Here is a 21796-nt window from a genome sequence, read left to right on the forward strand (position 1 = left end):
GGCTTCCAAGATCCGAAAGCCAAACCGATTATCAGTACAATCCACAGCATCTCCCAATTTACTTAGAGCAAAAGGCAGGGTCCCCCTCTCCCTCTTTTTTAGTGGACAGAGCACAGATTTGAGTCAGCCAGACTCCCACTTCACAGCATTCCTTCTGTGTACACTTAGGTAAGCTACTCGGCTTCAATGAAATGCTTTCTTTCTTTATAGGATGTGGTTAACAATGACTTCTATTTCATAGTGTTGCTGCTAGAACCACAGTACCCACTAAAAGAAGCACTCAAAAAAACAGTGCTAATTAGACAACTGAAGTTGTAAAAATAACTACTCACCTGAACTCCTAACCTTCAAAATAACTCAGGTAACACTCCGAGAAGGGAAAGAGCTCTTGGGGTTGGGTTGTACTCTCTTTCTCTTGTCCCTATCTCCCCAGTGTCTTGGGGCTTTATGCTGATTACAATGATTAATTTTTTTTCAGGACCATTTATTTTTATAAGGAGATAATTTTAGAAGCTATATATTTAGCCAAGGGGATTATTCTCATGATGGAATTTCAGGCAGTAGTCAGTCGAGAGACTTGGGACAAAAGTTTTATTTCTACTCTTTCACTCTGTGTCTCCTTATTGCACTAATACATTGAGATGACATTTAAATTGTCAGATGACTCTGACAACATTTAATCTTTAGTAATACTCCCTAATCAGAAACCTTACTCATCATTCTGAAAATGCTGTTATGTCTATGTCCTAGGTAATAACTGGGTAAAACAATTGAGGAGATTGGAAAGAGTCAATGGAGATTTCTGTCCTTAGAGTCCCGTTTCAATCCTGTTAGATCAGTGATGACAGGAAGTCAGTATAGGGCCATGAAGGATGATTGGCAAATTGGAAATTAATTTGTTGCCACAGCTCAGTATCTAGTTCCATTTAAAACCATCTTGTAATTTTGGTTGGCCATCTTGGGAAAGCCATGCACTATATGTTTCATCTTATGATGAGGACAGCTGACTTTTCTCAAATGAATCTTCCCAAAATGTATTTCACATTACAGAATTCCTAATGATATATATATATATATCATTACATATACATGTCTTATTATGACCTGTCTTGTTATGAATATAATATAATCCATTTTGTTTATTATATATTTCATATTTATATATAATATATATAAAATATTTGAATTCTATGTCACCAGAAATTCTAAATACTTTTCACTTGAGTCTCAAATTTCACCAAATGTTTCTTAGAATAAGGAACAGGCTTAAGATAGAGAATCTTAAAAGACTAGCACTAGAAAGAAATATTAGAATTTAGCTGCCCCAAGCTTTTTATTTTAAAAATGAGGAACATAAGGACCAAAGAGATACTCAAGGTGACCAAGATAGTTAATGAGTTTTTGTACCATTATCCTGCAGCCTAAGCCCTATATTCTGTCCTAATACAAACCTTGGGTTGGAGAATACTACCCAAGATAATGTCATTTGCTCATTCACATATGTGGGCATATGTGCTTTTCATTACACATGTTTGATGCTCAACTATTCTTCTCTTCTGAATGAACCTGATTCTTCTCTTTGATATATCCTGTGCTTTCAGCCAAGCCTCTTGATATCTATATCTATATCTATATCTATATCTATATCTATATCTATATCTATATCTATCTATCTATCTATCTATCTAAGAGAGAGAGAGAGGCTTGGCTATATATATATATGTATATATATATATATACATATATATGTAGGCTATATTGGTGATACACAGAGAGAGAGAGAGAGAGAGAGAGAGAGAGGCTTGGCTATGAAGAGGCTTGGCTATTATATAGCCACATTCTTAACAAAATGTTCATCTTTTCTGTTATACAAACCTACTGATTAGGTCATCTTAGCACCCTCTGCCCCACATCCTTATGCCCACTCTCCTAATCACTGGAACTATTCACATATCCTACTGGCTGCATTATGGACATGTGACAGGATTGGACTATCCCACCCTTCTTTTAAGTCAGGTGTGGACAGCTGACTTGTATTCAATGAAAGGTGAGTAGACAATTTAAGAGCTAGTATGTGATTCATCACTGCCATTTCTCACTACTTGCAATAGTCATGGATTTATGTGAGATGAGGTCTCCCTCATTCTGGGTTTCTGAGTGGCAACAATGAACAGAGCTTCTTTCTAACCCTCAAGTAGGACAAGCGTGAAATAAACTACTCTCTGTTGCCTTGAATTAGGACATATTATTGCATGGTAGTAAAAATGATAATAAAAGATAATAAATGGAGAGATTGTTCTCTGCTAAATAAGTGACAGAGAGAATAAGGGAGAGTCATGATTTCTCCGGGAAGGTTTCATTGTGAAGTGGGTTATAACCTGGTCTCTGCCATATGTATAAAAAGGAAAACTATAAAGTGTGAGGTCTTCTGATGTGAGTGGAAAGATGGAGATTCTCCTCAGCATCCCTCAACCTTGAAAACAATGAAGTTGTGGAGTCATTCTATAAATATGCCTCTTTTTTCTTGATTCTTTATCAAACACCAGTGTTTGTAGGAAAGGATCTAATGCTGTACTCCAGAGAGGTCAGAAGAAGATGTGATACGTGGAAGAGCTTTCTGCTGAGTAGAGACATCCCTGGATGGAACTGGCTCTTTTGTAAAAGGCCAGGTGACCCTCTGACTTCCTAGACAGTCTCTAAATTTTCTTCAAATGTCAAGATTCTGTCATCTTCTCTCTCTACTCTACATTAGTCTAGGTTTTCTCTGGAGCTATATGGATCTCACTCCTATGAGCATTTCTTAAATATGATTTGATATTGAGACTTACCCTCTAAAGGATGACCATCTCTAAAGGAGTATTTTTTTTTTCTCAATTACTGTAAAATTTTAAACCTGGTGCTGGCAATAATTTTTGTCCAACACTGAATAATTCAGTCCCTTGAAAAAGAAACGCTAAAATTCTTAGTGTTAGCAGAACTGATTTCAACAAAAGTTCCAAAAGCGATCCAGAAAACAGATGGCCCTGAGATTAGCTTGCTCTGCCAAGATTTTCAGGACACATTTTTAACCTGGATAGTATATAATCTGATCTGTAAAATAAAGTTGGGATTCAAGTCCAGCAATAGGTAGATTCCATGAAAATAATTAAGACTCATTCTAGTATATGCAGAAACAAACCTGCATTTATTTTAAGCTCTTCTTATGCACAGTACTCAACTCAATTTAGTTCAGGCTATTTAAATGATGCAGTAAAAAAAACAAAACAAAAAACTAAGAAGTCAGGGAACCCAGTTTATAACTTTAGTTCTGCCCCTAGTTCTTATGTGATCTCAGGCAAGTCACTCATCCTCTCTGAGCTAAAAAGTCCACCAAATGTTAACATTATGTGAATGTGCTATATTTTTGACAAAAGGAAAATTTTATCTTCTTTCTATTTTAATACTGAGTGAAAAATGCTTACAGGTTGCAATGGAAACCAATCAGGCCTAAATTGCAGCTGCTTTGTAACAAGTGTGATGGATAAATAGTAATAAAATGTGAATACGAACAAGTGTTAAGAAATTGTGCTTACTATTCCACTGTGTGAGTGTATCATATATACGTACTATTCCATTGTGTGTGTGTGTATATACATATACATATACATATACATATATATATATATTTATCTCACATCTTCTTTATCCATTTCATCTATTGATGGACACTGAGCCCAGATTCCATAATTTGGCTATTGTAAATAATGCTGCGATAAACTTAGGGGTGCTGTATCCTTTTGAATTGGTGCTTTTCTATTTTGGGGGTAAATACCAGTAGTGCAATTACTGGGTTGTTGGGTAGTTCTATAAAAAAGAATGAAATCTTGCCATTTGCAGCAATATGAGATGGATCTAGAGGGTATAATGGTAAGTGAAATAAGTCAGTCAGAGAAACACAGATACCATGTGATTTCACTCATATGTGGAATTTAAGAAACTAAACAAACAAACAAACAAAAAAGGAGACAAACCAAAAAACAGACTCTTAACTGTAGAGAACAAACTGATGGTTAGCAGAGAGGAGGTGGGTTGGGGGATGGGTGAAATAGGTAATGGGGATTAAAGAGCACACTTATCATGATGAGCACTGAGAAATATATAGAATGGAATCACTATATTGCACACCTGAAACTAATAAAACACTGTATTTTAACTACACTGGAATTTAAATAAAAACCTTAATAAGAAAAAGAAATTGTGTTTCGCTTCTTAGAGACATTTTTACTGTTTTTATACCTATGTTTGCAATACTTTTGTATGTAAATATCTTTAGGTGTATGTTTGACTTCTTAATGTAGACAAGGAAGACTGTTGCTTCTTCAATTTATTGTATAAACACAAAAATTAGCATCAGGTTAAATTAAATACTTTGGGGAGCACAGGATCTTTTTTTTTTTTTTGGTTACTACAATAGTAAGAAATTATCATCACAGAAAAATAAGAAATTACAGAAAATAAAAGTATTTTGTTGACATCTTTGTATATACTTCCCTGGACCCTTGAAGATATGTATGTATTCTGTGGGTATATGTGTACCTCTACTGTGTTGGGAATGTATTTTGTAGACATATATACATTCACATAACATCTTTCTGTTGGTAAAAATGGAATTTTCTTTTATTCATTTTAAACATGGCTTTTCTTTTAATATGCTTTTATTGAGACAACAAATTTCATAGAAGCTGAGTATAGTTTTTTTGCTAATGTTTTCAAGTCGCATGCTCTATGAGATCTTACCTATCCTGTTCTCCACTGTATTCTTTAAACTCTATAGTCTATAGACTATAGTCTATAGTCATTTACTCATTAAATATGTACTGAATAAGCACATGAAAGGAAGAATTTGGAAAATGTACTTATAAACTCAGACATTTGTTAAAATTAGGAATACAGTTGCACTAAAGCCATGTTATGATACTAGTTTATACTACTGCTCCTAAGAAAAGGTAATAATTTGTGTGTGGGGGGTGGGTGGGTGGGTGGGTGTGGGTGGGTGGATGGGTGGGTGTATTTTGGCATAGCTATAAAGCCCAAACATTAAAAGCAAAAACCTGAGTCTTCAATTTAAGGAATATTTATCCATGTTTTCAAAAGATAAGCAAGTTTGTTATACCAATAAATCCATACTTTCAGTGTAAAAATATGGTAACATGAAATGCTCTCAAAATAAAATGGCAGTTTTATGTACTAAGCAGTTGACCATATTGCTTCAGGAGAATGATAAGAAAAGTAATATAGTGCATTTGTTACCTATTTGAAGTTGAAATCTGAATCTTAAATTCAATTTGAGATCTTAGTTTAAGATGGATAATTTAGTTTTTTCTTTTTCTTTTTCCTTTTTTAAATTTAATTTAATTTTATTATGTTATGTTAGTCACCATACAATACATCATTAGTTTTTGATGTAGTGATCCACGATTCATTGTTTTCATATAACACCCAGTGCTCTATGCAGTATGTGCCCTCCTTAATACCCATCACCAGGCTGACCCACCCCTTCACCCCGCTCCCCTCTAGAACCCTCAGTTTGTTTCTCAGAGTCCATAGTCTCTCATGGTTTGTCTCCCCCTCCAATTTTCCCCCTTCATTTTTCCCTTCCTTCTCCTAATGTCCTCCATGCTATTCCTTATGTTCCACAAATAAGTGAAACCATATGATAATTGACTTTCTCTGCTTGATTTATTCCACTTAGCATAATCTCCTCCAGTCCCATCCATGTTGATGTAAAAGTTGGGTATTCATCCTTTCTGATGGCTGAGTAATATTCCATTGTATATATGGACCACATCTTCTTTATCCATTCATCTGTTGAAGGGCATCTCGGCTCTTTCCACAGTTTGGCTATTGTGGACATTAAGAAAACTAAACACAGAAATTTTTTTTTTCAGAAGTGCAAATACATGATGGAGAAATTGGTGAAGTATATAGGTACATGAGAATGTTAAGGAAAATATGTTCAGAAAATACACTAAAGGAATTTATAGTCCTTTACAACTTAATAATAAGGAAGCAAAAATTAGAACATGTTTTTCTACTAGATATCTCCTATTTATAAATAAATTATGTTATAGAATTTTATGTATTCATTGATTGTTTTATCCGGAGTACATTTTGCATAAAGGAATGTTTTAAATAACAGTTCTCTTCCTAAAAGTCAGAAAGACTTCTAATGTAAAACAATACTACTAATAACATAATCTATTTTAGCTAAAATTAACTCCCCATTTATACATTGTTGAAGAATGCATTTTGAATTCTACATAAAATACTAGAAATGTCTCTCTCTCTCTTCAGACAACATAAATGAGGATGTGCTAATGTAATACCATCTAGTAAAACTTACTGTGTTATTGGAAATATTCTATAAGACCCACATGTGTCTGGCTGTGGTTAGTAAAATGGAGTTATTCATTTAATATAGTAGCCCTATGTGGCTAGTAGTTACCTTATTTGACAGCACATCTAATGTATGTTTCTTTTTTTTTTTTAAAGATTTTATTTATTTATTTATTTGAGAGAGAGAATGAGAGAGAGTACATGAGAGGGGGGAGGGCCAGAGGGAGAAGCAGACTCCCTGCCGAGCAGGGAGCCCGATGCGGGACTCGATCCCTGGACTCCAGGATCATGACCTGAGCCGAAGGCAGTCGCTCAACCAACTGAGCCACCCAGGCGCCCCCTAATGTATGTTTCTAAGGCACTAATATTGGAGAAGGGTGAAAGAGTAGACTACCGTCATTTGTTCACCATGATGATGGGTTAGCATAGCATAGCTTTGGGCATCATACAAACTCACTGTCTACAAACAAATCGGCACTGTCAAACCAATTTCCCTCTGCTTTGCTTTCTCTTTTTCCCAGATCTGGAGAAAGTCTACTCTATTTTCAAGACCCTACTTGAGTTTTTCCTTTCTAATGTTCTACTTGACTCAATTACTATGTCCTTTTCTTATACAGAAATTAAAACCTATGTCATAGAATGTCTCATACCTGTAACATTTTTGAAAAGATATCAAACCAATTTTATCTCAGACAGATCTTGTTCTTCAACATTACATCTTTTCTAGTATAACTAGCAATTAACGACAATTTGAATGAATGAGTGAATGAATGAGTGAATGAAAGTATCATACTTAGATTCTTCCCTCAAGGAGTTCATAATAGAGGCAGACCTAGACATAAATGTGTTTCCCTATTTTCTCTGTGATCTGCCCACAGATATTTTTAGGATATACTTTTAAGGTCATAAAGTGAGCTACAGTACACAACTCTGTAGGAAGGAATTAGAAACTCTATGTGCTATGAATAATTTGAGATATAGAAAATATTAACTAAATGTTGGCTAATTCTTCTTAAGTACAAGTGGCTCTGAGTAAATCATCTTATTTTACCTAGCTGGGCTGAAGATTTACTGCTATTATCCTGAAAAAACATTATTTGCCTTGGCATACTTTCATTCTTTTCCAGTTTTATATTATTAATTGTTTTGAAATTTAATATGATTTATTGAATTGATCCTTGTATAGGACATAGCATTAGATTGAGTAGATATTAACTACCTGGGGAGTAAGGAAGACATGAATACTTACTATTTCAATATCAGATATGCTAAGACATCAAGGTTAGTGTATACGCAAGAATGGGCTCCTAAGGGGGAAATGTGATCACCCATTACAAGATGGTTTACAAGCTTCTAACACTCTTAGTGTTATTTAGATTATATTTCACTTATGAGAACAGGTTTGCAGTAGGTAATTAACTATGTGAAGCCCACATTAAAGATTCTAATAGTAAAATATTAACATAAAATATAAATTATTAATATGCCACACATATTGTGTGAGTGAATTCTCAGCATAAGGATATGTATTTATTAATTTCCCTTGGAAATTAATGTGCAAAAGAACAACCCGCTCTAACCTTGCCTCACATAGACCCACCTCCTGGGAGGAATTTGATTAATGGGAACAGTTATGAAAGGTATTATGCTTTGATTAATGTACTTTAATTTTTCTAAAAATAAAAAAAAAGAGGATCTTTTTTGCACATTCAACAATAAAATGATTATATTCTCTGAAATGTCACATTATTTTAGTTTTGACATTTCTTGGTGCAAAAATTTCTGTAAATATGACCCAGGAGATGAATTTACACTTGAGTAAAACTTCACTAGTTGATAATTACTTTATTTTTTAAAGAGGCTTTAATAATACAATGTTTTATTCTTCAGAAAGACTCCTTTAATAGAGAAAATCAAAGAACAGTCTCAATACCTATATAGCAGGAGAACAGATAATATTTAATATTTTCCATCTTCCCTATTTTTATGTTAATAGGTTGATATTATATTCTTTCTGGAGTTGATTTGACTGACTCTTGAAAAATTATTTGTCCAAAAGTTAAGCTTAGAAGCAAGTCCTCATGGTTTGCCAAAATCAATTTTCTCAATTCTATCAGTAACCTTTGCTGAATGGCTTTGGATTGCATTTCTTATTCTGATAAACCAATTAAAAAATATTCCATTGCTCACTAATTATGCTCATTATTTATCAGATATTAACTGATTCTATACCATGTGCCAGAAGCAATACTATGTGTGGGTATAGATTGGTTCTTCCTCTCACTGATATTACATTCTAAGGGAAGTAACTGATATTAAATCAACATTCAGGTAATATGTAATTAATAATTATAATAAGTGATAGGAGGAAAAGAAAGATAAGAGCAATTTAGATTGATGAAGGGTTTATCAGGGAAGGTGGCTCTAGGAAAATGATGTATGAGCTGAGATACAAAGAATTAGTAGGAGCCATTCATTGAAAGTATCTGTGGAGCGCAAGAGTAATGTGTGTTAGGTGGTAGGTGTGAAAGAACAGCAGAGGAAATGGCAAGTCTACAAGCACTATAGGCATGACAGATCTCATGTTGGAGGATCTCAGAGGCCAGTGGCTGGAACATAATGAATGACTAGATGAGTTAGAAGAGGGGATCTACTAGAACATCCAAGATCATATAGGCCATGTGAAAGAATTTGATCTTTGACTTAAGAGTGACAGAATGCTACCTAAGAGTTTTAAACCAAGTTGTCCATATTTTTGAAAATAAGCATTCTGCCTATTTAGTGGAAGATGGGATATATGTAGGCAAGAGTGCACCTAGAATTCAGAATATGACCTTAGCACAGGTATGAACAATGTTGTCATGAACTAGAGTGGTGGCAGTGGAGATGGAAAAAACAATAGATGGATTCAAAATACCCATGGGGTGGTATGTGAGGGGTTAGGGGAAGGACGTTTTAAGAATGATTACCAGTGTTCTGGCTTGTGCACGATGGTGGTTGGAAGTGACATTGATAAAATAGAAAAAACTAGCAAGTTGCAGGTTTGTGGAAATTGTTTAGAACTGAATATAGTGAAAATTTGGGACATGCTAAGCTTCAGATATCTGTAGAACAAAAAAGTACTTCCCTCAGGTAGACAGCTGCATACGGGAAGAGTGAAGATCAGATGAGAGTCTGGGTTGAATGAAAAAAAATTGTGAGTCTTCAAATATGGATGGTGATGATGAGGAAGAGAAGGAGGATAGGAAACATAGATCATATTTTTTTCCAATCACTATTTGAAGCACTTTATATTATCTCATTTAATGCTCAAAATGATTTTATGAAGTAGTTACTATTATCTTCATTTTAAAGGTGGAAAAACTGAGACTTGACAACTGCCAGCTAGTAAGTGCAGAGCAAGGGTTAGAACAATGGCAGTCTGGATCCAGATTCCATACTCCGACCTACCATACTCTGCCGTTCTAACAACAACAAAAAAGCCTTGATATATTCACCCTATTCTTTATATCAAAGGCATAGCTTTAATTTTCCATTACAGAAAGATCAGGTGTTTGGAAAATTATAAAAAGTAGAAGTTGTCCCCTACGCTGTTCTGATTTTAGAATATGAGATTCATCTCAGTCCTCATGTTCACATGTGATGATAATCAACATGGAATCGATTCCAGTAAAGTACACAGTGAGAAAAGACACCCCAGAACTGATCCTTGGGACAATTCCAAACCACAGTTTGCTTGAGAGGAGAAGTTGACCATGAGATTGAAAGGTTAGCTAGACACACAAGGAGAAAACCAGAGAATGTCTATTATACAAGCAAGGAGCCAAGGAAAAAGATCTTCAAAAGGGGGGAAGGAGTCAATTGTGTCCACTGCTGCTAAAATATCTAGTTAAATTCATTATAAAACATAAGTTCCTCATAAATATATACTAATTTGAAGGAAAGAATGTTGGAATAGCTATGGACAGTTGAGATCTTATTCTAATCCCAGTTCTGACATTTCCTCAATGAGTAGTATAGGGCAGGTCCCCTAATCTCTCTAGATTTCAGAATCCTAACCTATAAAATAAATTTGGACAAAAGAATCTTTACAGGTCCTTCCTTTCCCCAAATCCTTTTTATTATTTAGTTTTTCAATATTTTACAATACTGATTTTTTGTTATTGTTGTCAACAGGCCTCTTTCCAAGCAAACATTTATTTTGTTCACATTCACAAATGACTTGCAATGGTCAGCACACTCCCAGTATGGGAAATCAGCTTACACACAGATGTCATGCAAAAAATTATTTTTTTATTGGTGGTGGAAGGTACATGAAGATTAGATCATGATAGAATTGTTTCAAATTTCTGCATGGACTATTATTTTCTTCCTACCCTAATGTATAGTCTTGACTATCAACACGAAAAATATTTATACACAGGGGAGTTTAGGAGGTTCTTAAGTGTCTGGCTCTCACCTTTCAAAAGTTGTTCAGTTTGTCATGTTCCTCATGTATTTGTGGGTTTGACATTGGCATGTGTGTAAACATATAAACTTGAATTTGCTGGACAATGTGTACTTACCTGCAATTCCAAATGACATTCACATTTAATTATATCCTCCTGCCTTCATACATCTGCACTTTTTCATCAATATACTTGTATGATGAAAACAAAAAATCATCTTATTCTTTACAGGTAAGGGAGGGATTGGTTGCCATCCAAGTAAACAAGGACAATTTATGTGACCCAATGAAATTGGGGAATCTTTATTTTGATGTGGACAATTGTTCTGCCTTAGTGAGTGAGTTCAATATCTTGAGTTATGAGTATTGAATGGAGTTTGATGTCCATAGTTATGAAAATTGTAAGTTAGAGGGCAAGGCAGTGCTATGCTAGAGGACTGGTAGGATATAAAGATAAGTAGCCATTGGGTCCCTGTTAATTTTCCTACAGATATGGAAGACTCAGAATAGTGATTATAGGTCTGATGGACTTGGCTTTAACTTCCTGGATGGGCCATATACTTGTTGTGTGTGTTTTGGCAGGTTATTTGGCTTCTCCAAGTATTGGTATGGTCATCAATACAATGAAATGAATAATACCTAACTCATAGGCTTGCTGAGAGAATTAAACAAAACATTGTACATAAAATTCTAAATAGAGTGCTGGGCATATAGGAAGTTCTCAGTTCTTGGTAGCTATTCTCATTACCATTTTACTACTGCTATTGTTAGAGTTTTCCCAACATTGCAGAGTGATGCTGTGAAGAGTGAGGGACTAGACTATATAAGTGATACTAACAAAATACATTATATGTTAGAGATTGGAACTTGATATGGACTGATGTCAAAAGCTGGGAAAAACTGTTTGACATCTTTGCCACACTGTTCTTTCTTCTTCTTTTTTTTTACTGTTCTTTAATTTTTAATTTTTCTTTTTACTTTTTGAAAGTTATCATATAAAAATATGTCTGGTGGATTTGTTTCTATATTATTAAAAATAAAGACTTGTAAAATAAAAACTGTTTTCAATAAGTGATATCCTGAAATCAAGGACAATTTGCAGTTTCCATTATGCATTGGCAATGAAATGTAAATAGAAATTCAGTTCATAAAATTGCTTATAGTTCCTACAATAAGAAACATTCGAGTGATTGATTCAATGACATTTAGAATTTGCTCCTCTGTTTTTCAGAAAATTCAAAGGCTTACTCAGAAAAGTTATATAGTGAATTAGATGCTAATGTCTCTTTTATAATAATTCAGGTTATCTTCCATTAAAATTTATTTATTCATTTATGTCCTTCCTATTTATTATGAACTCCAAATATCAGAGACAGAAATGTTAGTATTTTTCATCTCTAGAATATTAAGCATGTTAATTAACTAATTGCCACATTCACTTTGTTGCTCAGTAATTAAGTTTATTGAGCACCTACTTTATGCCAGACATTGCATAAACCATAATGGACTTAAAGACTTAAAGGCAAAATCATAGCCTCTACCTGTAAGAGTTTCTACATATATATGCAAACACACAATGTGCATGTATGTATACATTATGTATGTATGTAGTATATTTGTACTACATATGCATACAAATCGACATACACATACAAACAACAGTATAAGCCAGAATGCAATAAGCACAAACAGTGGGGTAAGAATACATTGTGGAAAAGTGATTAAGTGTTCCCAACAGAGCTGAAGTTTTCTCAGAAAAGTTGACATCTAGCTAGTACTAGAAGGATGAGGAGGATTTTATGCAGCTGTAGAAAAGGGAAGGAAAAGGTGGGGTGAAAGGAAGGTCATTCCTGCAAAATGAATCTCTCTCTCTCTCTCTCTCTCTCTCTCACACACACACACATACACACGCATGCACACACACACACATAAAATAAAGGACGTGGAAACAAAGGAATGAGTGGTTAGAAATAAAGAATGTTACCCACAGGAGGTCATACAGAGTTCCTTCCCAGACTTAAAGTAATCACAACACTGATCCAATTTTTAGTTATATGGATTATAAAGAGCAAATGCAGAGGGAAGTGTCCTAAGATGCACAACACAAATGAATGCATTTCAGCCTTATAGGAGAAAAGTTTGGGATTTTCTACTAATAAATAACTTGCTTTTAACTTGTTCTTTATAGTTTTAAACTACTGCCTTTGGGATCATCCATTGGCAACACTCAGGGCAATTTATTAGTTTCTACAGGTTAACTCTTCTTGTTTTAAGAATACTGAATATGCAATATGTGATATCCAGATCTAGGAAATATTTCAGTCTATTTCTCACATTTTAATGCTTTAGATAGGGCTTTTTCTCTCTGAGTTTGAGTTAGATAATGCCATGCTTTTAAATATCCTTATTTTGATGTCTTGTTTTTCAGTGGTGTGACTATGTACCTTAATTAAATTGTATCTCTTTTCCATATTTCCATATGATAAGCTAGTAAGTATATACCTATCTTTTTCATAGAGATGTTAAGATAATCATGAAGAATGGGAATGAATGAATGAATGAATGAATGATTGAATGAATGAAGTAATCTTGAGTGGCCTGTAAGAAATCCAGGCATGAATTCAGGTTGTTGTCAATTTCTCTTGCTGATTAGGTTTAAAGCACTAGAATATTTAAACATCCCCTAAGGTTGATAATATGTAGTTTATTATTTTAAGGTCTTTTTACTGAACAGAAGACTCAAGACACTTCTAAGGACAGAAATGGCTAAACTAGCCACTTAAAACCAGTTGCAATTTTAACCAATATGTGTGCAGTGATGTTTGGGAAAATTGACTCCTACTCCTTAATAATGATGAGGTGGTTCAAAGTATAATTTCACAAATTATCTCTCCTTCAGATACATGTATTACTTCATCTTCCTCAGTGATTTGGCCATGATTTTATTTCAGTCTGAGTGGTGTAATCTTTGATGTATATTTGGATCAAGAGTTGTATAGTTTTAAAACCTAATTACCATTTAAAGAATTTTTTGTCATTTTTCTCAGATGCCAAAGTAGTTAATATTTCCATGATATACACATTTTAGGATGTGGCTATAATCTAATGACACATTTTCTTTGTGGCTTGAGGATTCAACTGAAGTGTTTTATTGTCACACTTGTTACAAATTTTAGTTAAAACTCAGCTACTTGTTTTACTTACATAAACTTTTTATGTCAAAAGGAAAAGAGATTTTGTCCATTTGTGCATAAAATGAGAATGACTGAAGTAAAATGTTCTATATTTCTTTCAACTCTAAGAATGCTTTACTAAATGTGAATGGTTATTCTATTGTAGAGATGGGGCAGGATGGAAGTATAGAGTGAACACAAATACAAAGGAGAGAGAAAAACTAAGAAGGACCGTCAATGCAGTAACTGCAGGAAGACAAAAAGCAGAGCCATTTATGTGAAAGAAAGCAGGGAAATAATCACATAAAGGGTCAAGCAGGTGAAGTAAAGGAGTCAAAAGTACTGTCATGAGTGGAAACAGAAAAGGATTAGTCGTCATTTGAATTCAGTGGAGTCTTGTGGTTCTTTCATGTGTGTGTTGAGGAAGATGAGGAAGGGTGAGTTGAACCCATAGGACATAGTTCTGAATTAAAGGACTGCTCTTGACATATATTACTAGGTAACAACGTGTTTATGGAAAATAGGTATTTGGTTTTGTTTTTGTTTTGGATCGAAAACAGACAGTAACATTAGAGAACTCCATCTAAGATTAAAAACATAGTTATGTATTTCTTGGTATCCGAATTTTGCTCTTATAACAAGAGTTTAGATGCATTACACATAAAAGGCATAAAAGAAGAAAGATGAAATGTTATATATTGTAATAAGAAAACACACCCTGAACAGCATCACAAAAAATGTACCAATTAATTTGAAATTTTAAGAATGGGTCAAAGGGAGCAAAGAGTTTTCCTGAAAGAACAATGTGAGCAAAAGCACAGAACTTGAATGTGCAGCGCTTGGCCAAGGAATGGCAAGTAATTTAATGTAGCATGAAAAGTCCATTAACCACAACGTACTAAACAACTATGTTCACCATATTCTTATATGTGTAAAATAAAGAGGGAAATGCATTTTGAAAGGGTTACTTCCAAAACAGTTTAAACAAAAATCTTTGGTTTTTAAAGCTAAATCCTTAGATTTCAGGAAAATGATGCTTTGCATTTGTGAAGCACTTTTACATTCTTATTTTTTGTTAAATTATGGCCTTGTTACATAAAAGAATTTGTATGCTGAAGGTTCTGGAAAGCTGACGTTTTCTTATAAATGAATACAGCAAATTCTGGATCCCGTAGGAAATACTTTGCATTGAGTATTTGGCTGATTCCTACATTATTTGCATGGCCACAAAGGATATACATATGATATGCCCGTTTAACATCAGGAAAGACATAACACATGCCTGTGTGTTATGTCACCATCTCTGTGCTATAAGCAGTGTGTGAAAACTAAACTGAATTTAAATGGGTGAAACTGAATGTCATCGTTTTGTCTGGATGGGTAACTTGCAAGTGTACATAAGGAACATGATACAAACTTTAAAGACTTATTTATTAAAAGAAAAGATAGTCTGTTTTTAGAAAATCCTTAACATTTAAAAAATAGTAACATACACAACTGTCATATATTACTGTAGCATTAATATTAATGTTAATATTGTAATACTATTATACTAACATTAATCATAAAACAATCTAATATTAAAGAAGGTGAGTCTACTACATTATGTAAAAGGTTTTACATTCCTTGCAAATACAATAATTACTGAGAAAAGTCTATTTATAATATGACTCTTGAATGAAAGAACATTAAATATAAGAGCAATGTATTGATTAATAAAATGTATGTTTTTCTCCTAAATTTTAAAATATTAATAAGAAGAAAACTATGCTCCACAAAGAGCATGATATCTACTATTTTTTTTAAAGATTTTATTTATTTATTCATGAGAGACAGAGAGAGAGAGAGAGGCAGAGGGAGAAGCAGGCTCCCAAGGAGCAGGGAGCCCGATGTGGGACTCGATCCCAGGACGCTGGGATCATGACCTGAGCCGAAGGCAGACGCTTAACCATATGAGCCACCCAGGCACCCGATATCTACTATTTTAATATGATGGCCTGCATGTACTGTAAAGACAGTAATACTATTAGTAGACATGTGCTCTGTTGTAACTTCTGTAAGATAGATATCTAGTCACATATATATATTTGAGGGAATTCTTTTGCATTTCTTCTTTTGTATTATCTTCACAATTAAACAAACAGAGATCCTATGTAACCCACCATTATTAATTATTTTATTCACTAAAACAACCTCAAGTGTTCACTCTATCTTGTGTATTTCCAGGAATGGTATATGTTTTAGAAGCCCAAAGAAAAGTTTAAAAAATCAAGACATTTATTTCAAATTGAACATAAAAATGGTGTAGTATTTGAGTAATCTGCAGTCAAACTTTGCTGTCACTTCTGCCCCTTAATTACATTTTCCATACTACCAATTATCTACCTAATGCTCAACCTAGTAGATATTTTCATTCTAACCTGTGTTCATGGAAGTATTTGATGCTGCTGAGCCCCTTGTCTTTCCATGATTCTATCAATGAATGGTACCATGGATTTTTCCCTTCTCTAGCCACAGCTTTTAGGTTTCTCTTTCTTGGCTCATGTTGTAAATGGCTCTTCAGTGTTCTCACCTCAGCTTTCCTCTCTCACTCCACATAGTGCTGGAACAATCTCGTATAATCCCATGTTTTTAATTATTCTCAAGGTGTTGCCCTCTGGATTTAACCCAGACCAAGTTCTTGAAATCCAAATAGACTTATCTAGTTGTCTAATGGACAGTTCTACTTGAATAATGAAGCAGGCATCTCAAATTAAACCTTTCCAAAACTGAATGCATATCTATCTTCTCAATCATCTGGTTTTTCTCATGCCTTTCAGATACCATAATGGATCCCTTTCTTTGTGCATTCCCCAAATCCAGTCAGTTATGAATTTCTGTTCTCTACCTACCAAATCTATCCTTTATTTATTCTCTCTATCCCATTCTTAATATCCTACCTCAGTACACTGTCATCATAGTCCTGTGTTATGGATTGAATGCCTGTGTCCCCTGCCAATTCCTACGTTGAAGCCCTAACCCCCAGTGTGATGATATTAGGAGGTAGGGTATTTGGGAGGTAACTAGGTTTAGATGAGGTCATGAGGTGGAGCCGCCATGGTGGGATTAGTGCCCTTGTAAAATGAGCAACAGACATCGGAGCTTCCTCTCTCTGGCTTGAGAAGACACAGCAAGAAGGCCCCTGTTCTTTGCAAGCCAGAAAGCTGGCTCTCGCCAGAACTCAATCAGGCTGATGGCCTTTGGACTATGAGAAGTAAATGTCTGGAGTTTAAGCCACGCAGCCTCTGGTATTTTGTTACAGCTGCCCATACAGACTAAGACATCCTGAATTCTTAGAAAAACCATCTACCTGCTGTCTTTTTAAAGACAAAATGATATTTAAAAGTGTTTAGCTGATTTCTAACTCCAATGCTTAAAATCTTCATGGTTTTCCATCACTCTTGTGAGAAAACTGCAAATCTTTCAGCTGGCCCTGGCCTTATCACTTGCCATCATCACCTTCACATCTTATAGTTCTGCTAGTAGAGCAGTATGGATGCACACAACAGCAAACACTTCTAGAGTGCTATGTATACCACATAGTCTTTTTTTTAATTAATTATTTGAGAGAGAGAGAGAAAGAGAGCATGAGCAGGGGGAGAGGTAGAGGGCGAGGGAGAGAAGCAGTCTTCCCTGCTGAGCACAAGCCCAATGCAGGGCTGCATCTTAAGACCCTGAGATCATGACCTGAGCCAAGATCAAGAGTCAGACGCTTAACCGACTGAGCCACCGAGGCACTGCACCAGATCCCAGGTATTAAATGCCAAATTCTCCTCTTGACTGGATGGTAATATTGGAAAAATTATTAGTGACTCTAGTGTCCATTTTCCTCAACTGATTTAAGGATAAATCACAGTTCTCAGTACCTAAGAAACATTCATAAATACTAGGCACTGTTGTTATTATTATAGTTACTATCATTATTCCTTTCCATTCCCTAGTTGACTACACTGTATAACATCTATGCAACTTCGCAAATGCTGTCCCCTTGCCAGTAATGTTTTATCTTTAAACTTCCCTCCTTTTGTCTGGCTAACTCTTATTTGCCCTTCAGGTCTCAGTTTAGATACCCCTTCTTCCATGAAACCATCGATGATTCCTTAAGTCTGGAGCAGTAGCTCGTTCAAATTAGTAGAACCCTGTGTTATTCACATTTACTCTCCTTCACTGTTTGTTTTTCCCAAGTCCCTAGTAACTAAAGTTTTTTTTTTTTAAAGATTTTATTTATTTATTTGAGAGAGAGAGAGAATGAGAGACAGAGAGCATGAGAGGGGGGAGGGTCAGAGGGAGAAGCAGACTCCCTGCCGAGCAGGGAGCCCGATGCGGGACTCGATCCCGGGACTCCAGGATCATGACCTGAGCCGAAGGCAGTCGCTTAACCAACTGAGCCACCCAGGCGCCCACTAAAGTTTTTTTTTAAAGTAGAATTACTTCTTGGTCACTGTTGGTATCTTCAGTTTTTGAACACTGCTTGAAATATAAGTACATCTGGTATTTACTTGTGACATAAATGTGGAATGTGGAATAAATGGATGACCAGGAACGATCCACTTTAGAGACTATCTTTATAAATTCCTGCAATTGCACATGAGACCTAAAAATCATCTAATGGAATCTAGTAGAATCAAAAATGGATCTGGAACAAACACAAATTCACAGAGAAGATTAGCAATCAATCAATCAATCAATCAATCCACTCTTTGACCTTTATATTATCACTTCCACAAGCCACCAGAGAGCATGGACAAGGGGTCCATGAACTACCAGGAAAATTCTATTCATCTACATGAGAGATCAAAAATGGAATGGAGGTCAAACTTAGCAATCAAAAAGAGGAAAGAGATAACACACAAAAAGTGACTCTATTCACACACACACACACACACACAAAGATAAATGCTTTCAAAGAAGCTGTTATAGTCCCCAAACACAGATACTACGATGGCCCACACACTTGCAAACTTTTAATTCAATGTTTGGTGTTTTCTTCTAGTTCCACTGATTAAACTCAATAAATTGGAATGTGCAGTAGAGTATTTAAGAGGCATATTTTAAATACCAAAATTTATTTTTCAGTTCCTCAAGCCTTAATTTTGGCTTCCCAAACCTCATTCTTCATTCACAAGCTATAAAATTTCCTTTAAGACTTGTTTAATGGTAGTGTCGAAGGAGTTCACCATTTAATAGGATTGGCTGTTCTCCTAAGTACAAAGGACTTCCTTCCACCGACTCATCCAGCTGCCTGGCCCCGTTCACTTCTCATTTCCACTCTCCATTGCCTCAGTTCCTCAAGGGAAAAAAATATCTGCCTACCTCCTAGAGGTGTTGCAAGGATTAATAAATTGCAAAGCACACTGAAAAATTTGGATAAAATATACTCTGACATACTGAAGTATTACCATGACCACAAGTATCATTTCCAGATGCCGCAGCTTCAAGGACAAAGAGAGCAGGTCTGGAAATCTCATCCGAGCCTCCCACATGGAGGGTTATTGCCAGGCCAAAGAGTTACATTTTGATATTTAAATATCAGTGGTTTTATATCAAAGCCATCTTGCTGAGAGAGATTTTGTCTGGACACATAAAGCGCTCGAATTGGCACAACAAAAGGCAACAGCCTTGAATCATTAAGACTTTATAACCACAAGCAACACGATTCCCAGGAAAGAGTTTATCTCTATTAGAAATCAAAGAGAACTTCCCTTTCTCTTTAAACAGATAACTCAAAATTATAAATAGCCAGCTTCAGCCGACGGCCTCTTTATGTAGTCAAGTGGGTCACAAATGCCTTGAAACTTGAGAAGTCTCAGTGAAAGGGATATTGAATTTGGGTTAGTGCTCCCAAGTGAATCTTAGCAAGATTTTTGTCTGGAAAAATATCGATTTTAGGTGTGTACAGACATTGTTTCAAGAAATTCATTTTTAACTCAGATATAGAAATGTATACGGTAAGTGAGTATCAGTGAAAACATGGATCCCAACACTATGTGGTCCCCTATATTTGCACTTCAGTGTGTGTATCAATACAAACTGTTGTTGCTTGTTTGTTTGTTTTATTTTTTGACCACAGGTGCAGAGAGTTGGGTCAATCATATCTCACAGTCCCTGGCACAACAGATTATTGGTAGTGTGAGATGCACCTTGTATTTGGCTCATTTTTTTTGGTATGTTTCTTTCTATCCCCACTCCCCGTGGTCATATCCCTCCCCTCACTGAGGCAGTCAACTTAATGTGTTTGATGGCTATCCGTTTATTTTAATGTGTTCTCATAAAACGTGGTGATATTATGCTCATATACTTTAACGCACAGAAATTACATTTGCTGTGGATGTTTTTCTTATTCCCTTTCACTCAGCATTATGTTTTAAAGATCTGTCCCTATTGCTGTAGGAATGTCTACTATGTTGTCTCTAACTCTCATGTAGCATTTTAACGTGGGCAGCCTCCACCCTTTCCTTGCCTATCCCCCAGTGATAGGCACCTAGTTGATCTCCAACTCCTTGTGAGCACAAATAGCACCATGAAGAACATTCCTATATGTGTTCCATCACAGCCTGTATGAGCATTCCTCCAGGATGCATTCTGTGGTGGGTTGTGGGTTTATCGTAGGTACGTGGACTTAATTGGATTAAAACTGCCACGGATTGCTTTTCAGGATGACTGCGTGGTTGTTCACTCCGTGAGGGAGATTTTCTACTTCCTGCTCCTCCTTCCAACACTTGGCATTATCTGGCTTTCTAAACTGTGCTGATCTCATGAGTGGAAAGTGATATGCTATTGTTGTTTTAATTAGCATGCCTCTAATTCCTAATGGGTTTGAGCATATTTCATATTTGTTAGCCTTTTGGGTTTACAACACTGCAAATTGCTTTTTTATAACTTTGCCCATATGTTGCTTATGGTTCCTGCCTTTTTTTCTTGTTCTTGTTCTTTTTTTTCCCCCCAGTTTGGAAAGATTACTTTTGTATTGTAGATCTAAATCCTCTCTGGGTTTTTGACTTTCTTAGTGTGTCTTCTCGCAATCTTTCATCTCTCTTAACTTTTCTCATGGGCTCCTTCCTTGAACAGAATCTTTAGGTTACAGTAATGGCTCTCAAACAGCAAATAGAATCATTAGCTTAAAGAATACAGGAAATATTGATGTTTGCAGATGACTCTTCTCTGGGACATACATGTAAGAGGGAATATATTATTTAAAGAGATAAAAAGAAGTTTGACAGATGGACAATTAGCCTAAAGATGGCTGAGAGGATGATTATTTGTCTTTTTTGGTAATAAGAAAAAAAGTTACTGCCAAATTATGCTGCTTACTGGCTAGAACATTAACTAAAATACAAAATAACTTAGTTACATATACATATATTTAACTTTATGGTGTACATCTAAAATTAGAGAATATGAAATACTTTACAAATTAAATATTTTTAGTAATTAATAAAAACTAAAGTATTTTCAGAAATATTTGCAGTATGAATTCCCTTCTTTACATATTCAAAATGAAGTAAGATAGTAAAAACACACATACACACATACACTCACAATCACTGACAGTCAGTAAAACATGCCATTTTGAAATTTTAAATTTATCAAACTTATGAAAATTAATGTTTTACCCCACAAAAATTCAGCATAAAAACATTATTCTTGTGTTATCCTCTTTTACCCATTTAAAAAATATTTGGAGAACAAAATACCAGAGAAAAAAATTTTGATAAGAATAAAGAGGAAAGACAAGAATTCATGAGGAAACACAAAATTCTGT

The sequence above is a fragment of the Mirounga leonina genome, unplaced genomic scaffold (assembly GCF_011800145.1).
Source record: "Mirounga leonina isolate KUSES-001 unplaced genomic scaffold, KU_Mleo_1.0 Mir_169, whole genome shotgun sequence".
In the NCBI taxonomy this organism is placed as follows: domain Eukaryota; kingdom Metazoa; phylum Chordata; class Mammalia; order Carnivora; family Phocidae; genus Mirounga; species Mirounga leonina.